The sequence below is a fragment of the Sorex araneus genome, chromosome 1 (genome assembly GCF_027595985.1).
Source record: "Sorex araneus isolate mSorAra2 chromosome 1, mSorAra2.pri, whole genome shotgun sequence".
Lineage (NCBI taxonomy): Eukaryota > Metazoa > Chordata > Mammalia > Eulipotyphla > Soricidae > Sorex > Sorex araneus.
Genome location: NC_073302.1, coordinates 441,562,174 through 441,568,912, shown reverse-complemented (window position 1 = coordinate 441,568,912; position 6,739 = coordinate 441,562,174).

The window sequence follows — 6,739 nt, the reverse complement described above, 5'->3', positions numbered from 1 at the left end:
GAAGAAAACCAGATGACATGAGCCCAGTAAAGCAGAGGACGTGGAGGAGTTGGAGAGAGTGTCATCATCCGATCACTTCCGGACTTGGACGAGTCAAAGCACTCTGACACTGTGTGACAGGAGGGACAGAACCAGTGTCCTGGAAGATAGAGTACACCTTCCAGGGATGAGAAAAGCACTGGAGCAAATTCGAATGCACAGAAGCGTATCTCAAATAGGTGGTGCAGATGCCAGTCCAAATCCCTGGACCGTCACTGAGTTACAAAGAGGCCACTCAAAGCCTCCTGAAATACCTAAGTAAAATCTAAAAATAACTGGAGAGATGAGGAACAGTAGATTCAGTTCAGTTTTAGTAAAAATTACCTTCTATAGATTTGAAGGCATCTATCTATATGGAAAGATTAAAATCTACTCTGTAGGTAACTATTAGATGTTTGGTTTGTAAATAAAGTGTCTCATTCTTTTCATGTTATTTTTAATAAAATTTTTAATCATGTCCATGTGTTCTTCTACTTGTGACTGAGAGGAACTGATACTGAAGGCTATAATTATTTGGAATCTCTAAAAAACACTACAAAAATTCTTGAGTCAGAATCTCAATGGTGAGTTTGAACTGATGCATGTAGATGACTTTATAAATTTAGACAGATGCCTTCAAACGTATAGAAGGCTATTTTTACTAAAACATCCACCTATGCCCCTGACTTACTCCTGGTTCTGTTCTTAGAGGTCACTCCTGGAAGTGATCACGGTCCCACCATATGCTGTTCTGGGCATCGAATCCAGATTGGCCAAAAGCAAGGCAAGTACCCTACCCTTTATACCATCTCTCTGACCCTCTCACTTTTTTAAAACTAAGTTTTACATTTTTTATATTTTCGATCATAATCCATAGTTTGGGGTGAGGTAAGTAATGCCAGGCTGTCTGTGCTTAGGATTTCGTCCTAGCTCTGAACTGAGGGATCTCTCTTGGTGAGATTTGGGGAAGTGTATGTAGTGCTGGGGACTAAATCTGGTCCGGCTTTATGCAAGGCAAGTGCCCGACCAACTGCACTATCTTTTTGGCCATAATTACATCTCTTTTTCCTTTAGGAATAATTACTTTCCAAGGTCTAATTTTTATCTCTTTGTATGGCTTTATCCAAACTTATGAACATACAGGATTTGGGATGCAGAGAATAAACTTGATAGCAAGAGATGTAGTCACTTGGTGATCCTTTTCATTAGTAAATGTGGAATATCCATGTTGTACTTTCCTAAAGCGTAGAGCCCCTGGTTTGCTCCATTATTGCAATGGTTCTGAGAAACAGAGATTTGTGCTTGTGCTGTTATATTCAGAGATAAAATTATTAAAATGTATCAGTGTCTACTTTTTAGTAGGGGCAAGCATGAAGAAGTATGAAAACTGGTTCACTATAGCTTTGTAGATTCAGAATACATTCAAATGGAAAGATTTTTATTCTGAACTTTTTTGTATTACTTAGTTGCACTAGACCATCAAAGATGCAATTAAACAACGCAGGGGAAAAGGATAATGCTTAAGCGATGGGCTAAGGTATATAAATTTCAAAAAAAATTTTACAAGACAGTGCTAAAAGCAAACAAGAAAATATAAAAAAAGGAAATCAATGAACTCAGCCAAATCGCAAACTAAGATACTATAGTCATAACGTTAATTCTAACTCTTATTTTAGAGATATCTGCAATCTATAATTGCTCATTCTTGAGCTCATTCACCAACACGGTTAGGCGCGAGCCTCAAGGCAACATAAGCTAACATCTGAGCTCACAAGCTGTGCAGAGAAGCAATAAAGAAGACCTCAAGGAGAGAAGAGCAGCGGTATTGGCCAATGCAGCAGAAGCTGGGAAAAGTATTTGCAACACCCGCCTGTCCTTCCCCAACTATAAGAGCAAGATGACTGCCCTCCAACATCCTGATGGACCTATCACATCTTCCAGAAGGGCAATGGAGAAGGTTATTCACCACTTCTACTCAGATATCTTTGATAGCCATGTCCATCTGCCCACAAACCAAATTCCACAGGATGGATATGTCGTTCCCAGTGTTCTCCCTTCTGAAATCCAACAGGCCACCTGTCAGTAAAGAAGCATATGGCATCCATCCAGACAAGGTCAGACACGAACACCTGAAGAATCTGCCACCAGTACTCATCAATACACTGGCTCAGCTCTTCACACACTACCTGTCTGAATGCAAGGTTCCATCCCAATGGAAAACCAGCAGGACATTTCTGTTGTACAAGAAGATAGACATCCACCATTGGCAACTATCGCCCAATCTGCCTGTTGTCCGTCCTCTACAAGTTATTCATCCTGAATAGGATTGGCAGAACACTAGATGAAGGACAATCATGCAAGCAAGCTGGGTTCCAGAAAGGATTCAGCACAATCGACCATATCCACATGGTGACCAGACCCATTGAGGTTTTGAGAGAGTTCAAGATGCCGCTCTGTCTAATGTTCATCAATTTAAAGAAGGCCTTTGATTCTGTTGAAATTGAAGCAGTCATCAAAGCCGTAGCTAAACATGGCATTCAAACTCAATACATCAGGATTCTCCATGAGCTGTATTATGGATTCACCACCAGGATATCACCATTCTACACGGAAGTGATCATTGACATAAAGATAGGGGTTTGGCAGGATGACACCATTTCAACGAAACTCTTCAGTGCCACCCTTGAGAACATCATGCGATGAATGGAAAGGGAAGGAATGGGAGTGAAGATAGACAGTCGGCAACTATGCCACCTCCGCTTTGCTGATGAAATCATTCTAATAACATGAGCCAAGAGGCACAAATGCTGGCCAACTTCGACCATGAGTGTTGAAATGTCGAACTATAGCTGAATCTCATGAAAACAATGTTCATGAGAAACAGAGTAGTTCCTGATGTTCCATTTGCTCTCAACAGAACAAACATCTCCAAATGCAGCAGTTATGTGTACCTCGGTAGAGAACTCAACATGACAAACGACCTGGCACATGAGCTGCGCAGGAGGAAGAGAGTGGCTTGGAACACCTTCAAAAACATCGAAGAAGTTGTTAAGACGATGAAGAACCTCCGACTCCAGGCACATCTTTTCGACTCCACCATTCCTCCTGCATTAACATACGCCTCGGACACCTGGGCCCTATGAAAGCAGGACGAGAACACTATTCGGGTCTCCCAAAGAGGAATTGAAAGAGCTATGCTTGGGATATCACATTTCACTCAAGTGAGAGAAGAAATCCAGAGTTCCAACCTCCATTGACAATAGAGAATCAGGGACACTGTCTTGTCTGCCAAGGTGTCAAATTCAGATGGGCTGGACACATAATGCAATTTGGAGACAACTGCTGGACTAGAGCTGTTACCGACTGGATTCCATGGGACGTCAAAAGAATGCCTGGCCGCCCACCTACGTGATGGTCAGACTTCGTCAAGACCCCGAACTAACAATTTGAGGCTCTTCTTGTTCATGGATTGAGCAGACGCCATTGGGCTGCACTAGCACGTGACAGGGACTAATGGAGACATTACTGGCACCCGCTCGAGCAAATCAATGAGCAACAGGATGACAAGTGATGCAAGTTATTTTAGAGATAATGACATTCTTTTGCATAGAACTACTCTGAATTTAAGACAAGTAGAAAAATAAGAGGAAATATTTTACTGGGGAAATAATGAATGTAGAGACTGAGAAATAGTTGAGCTATCTACTCTCAGAATGTTACCCATTTGAACAAGTATTATACCCTATTTGTTTAAATGTCATACATTTGAATAGGTAGTACACCCAGTTAATTTTAATGCTAAACATTATTGATGTGTGTATATAACATGAATTTGTATATGGGGGATTGTGTATAAATAGATGAGATAGATATATATGGCTGAATGTATCAGTTAATTAAGTTCTTCAGTATAAACCAAATCTGAGTTCTTACTTTTCTCCCATCTTATCATCCTGGAGCCTCACTTCATAAACTCTGGGTCACAACATACATGAGGTCACTTAACACATTGTAGAGGGAGTGAAAAATCTTACAACTGTGTATTAAAATTAATTTCTTGGGGCTGGAGCACACAGTGGGTAGAACGTTTGCCTTGCACGCAGCCAACCTGGGTTCAATTCCCAGCATCCTATATGGTCTCCAGAGCACTGCCAGGAGTAATTCCTGAGTGCATGAGCCAGGAGTAACCCCTGTACATTACTGGGTATGACCCCAAACCCAAAAATAAATAAATAAAATTAATCTCTTTATTTTTATCAGTAATTGTGATTTAAAAATCTATATTTGTATATGCACATATTTATTTATAGTCATATTCTTGGGGGTCATGTAAAATTTAAAGATCAAGCAAAGATACCAAGTAGAAGCCTGGGTCTGGAGCAAAGCATTTGTTCAGTCTCTGAGCTGTCTCTCAAGTACCTATTTTAGAATTTTTATTGTTAATATGACTTATGACCAATTTAAATTACAATTTGTTAATTGAAATTAATAAATTATAATTTAGTAGTTTTGTAGGTATAGATAAATGTAATTCTATATTTTAAAAATTAGCCCATCTCTATCATGAAAGCAGGGTAAATAAGTCACATCAAGTTACAGTAACATTTAGCTGTAACATTTATAGTATCATCAAGTTACTATACATTTAGCTACGTTTAAAGCAAATATTTTATTCTTTTTTCAAAACGATTTTTATGAAGGGCAGAATAAGGTTTGTGAACTTCTGTAGTAAGGAATGTGAGTTATTGTAGCAGCATCTAAGTAAGACATGTCCAAGATCAAACAGTTTGCCCAAACAAACTAATGAGTAGAATATTCAATAATCTTTTGGAGAACCTAGAAAAAATAAATAGTACATTTGGGAGAGAGTGTGGGAGAGTGTGTGGAAAATTTTCCTCTTTGCTTCTTTATTTCATAGCAGCTAAAAGATGTGGAGTTGATGATATATGAAATAATGGGAGTAAAAAATGTTTAGGAGCTACAGATAGCAGAAAATAATACACTATCATTGTATATTATACACTTGAATGCCACATGATAACACAAGGACAGAGACAAGAATTCAGAGGATGCTATAGTTACATGATAAAGAAATCTACACTGTGTTCACCACATAGATCACAAATTTACATTAAAAGAAATGTCTTTTTTTCATATTTTTATTGAATCACTGTGAGATACAGTTACAAAGCTTTCGTGTTTCAGTTTCAGTCATACAATGATCAAATACCCATTCCTCCACCAGTGTACATTTTCCATCACCAATGTCCCCAGTATCCCCCCCGCCCCAGCACCATATTATACCTCCCGATGCCTCTATGGCAGACAATTTCTTCCATACTCTCTCTTTTTGGGGGCATTAAAGTTTGCAATACAAATACTGAAAGACCATAACATTTATCAACTTTCAGCACACATCTCCCATTCCGAACTATCCCTCCAACTATCGTTGACTTAGTGATCCTTTCTCTATTCCAGCTGCCGTCTCCCCCAGCTCATGGAGCAATATTCCTGGCCTTTGTGTCTACTGTCCTTGGGGTCAGTCCCATATTACGCTAGAAAACAAATCACCCTTGATTTCATTTTGGACAGAAGAGTTGGGAAATCTCTGAAGGTCCCATGTCCTTCTCCAACTATTTCAGCCTTATCAGTGACCGTATTGCCTTAAGCAGGCACTCTTTGGAATGAAGCTCCTACAGGGCTCATTTGTGGAGAAGAAAGAGGAATATTAGGACTCCACCAGATGGTGCTCAGAGATTACTCCTGATTCTGTGCTCAGGGATCACTCCTGGAAGTGCTAGGGGACCACGTAAATTTCCAGGAATCAAAGAGTTCATTCACGGCCAAGGCAAATGCCTTATTCACTGTACTTTATCTCTCCAGTCCCAATCTATGAGTCTTTTCTGACATCACTGTGGCATTTGTTCATTGTGGCATTTGTTCTAAACGTGGATTTCAATACTGCATCTTTCTTCTTTTTTGCAATGCTTTCTCTGATTTGTTGGTGTTTAATTGGCATGGGCACACCCAGCTGGGCTCAGGGCTTATCCCTAGCTCTTTACTCAAGGATCACTTCTGGCAGCTTGGGGGACCATATGGAGTTCCTGGGACCCAACCCAGGGACCACATGCAAGGTAAATTTCCTATTCACTGTACTATGACTCCAGCCCCTTAACAATATTGTCTTATTCCTGTCATAGTTAGCAAACATAATAATGATCCATCCATAATCCATACAGAGATAGATATAAAGTCTTAACTCTGGAAAAGTACAACTTCCCCTAAAATACAATTTCCATCTTTATTCTAAGCATAGATTGAATTTCACTTTTGGCAGAAACGGATTTTTTTTTAAATTTTAATTAATGCTCGTGAGAGAGATTTACAGACTTACTGATTGCGTTGCAGTCAAACAACGTTCAAGTACCCATCACTCCACCAGTACACATTCTCCACCCTCAATGTTACCAGTATCCTTCCCCCCACCCCGCCCCTTCCCACATTCTGCCTCTATGGCAGGCACAATCCCTCTTTCCTTCTTACTCTCTCTGTTCTTTTGGGTGTTATGGTTTGCAATACAGGTAACAAGCAGCCATCATGTTGGTCCATAGTCTACTTTCGACATGCATCTACTATACTGAGTGATCCCTCCAACCATCATTTATTTAGTGCTCCTCTCTCCATCTCAGCTACCTTTCCCCCAGCACATGAAATTGGTTCT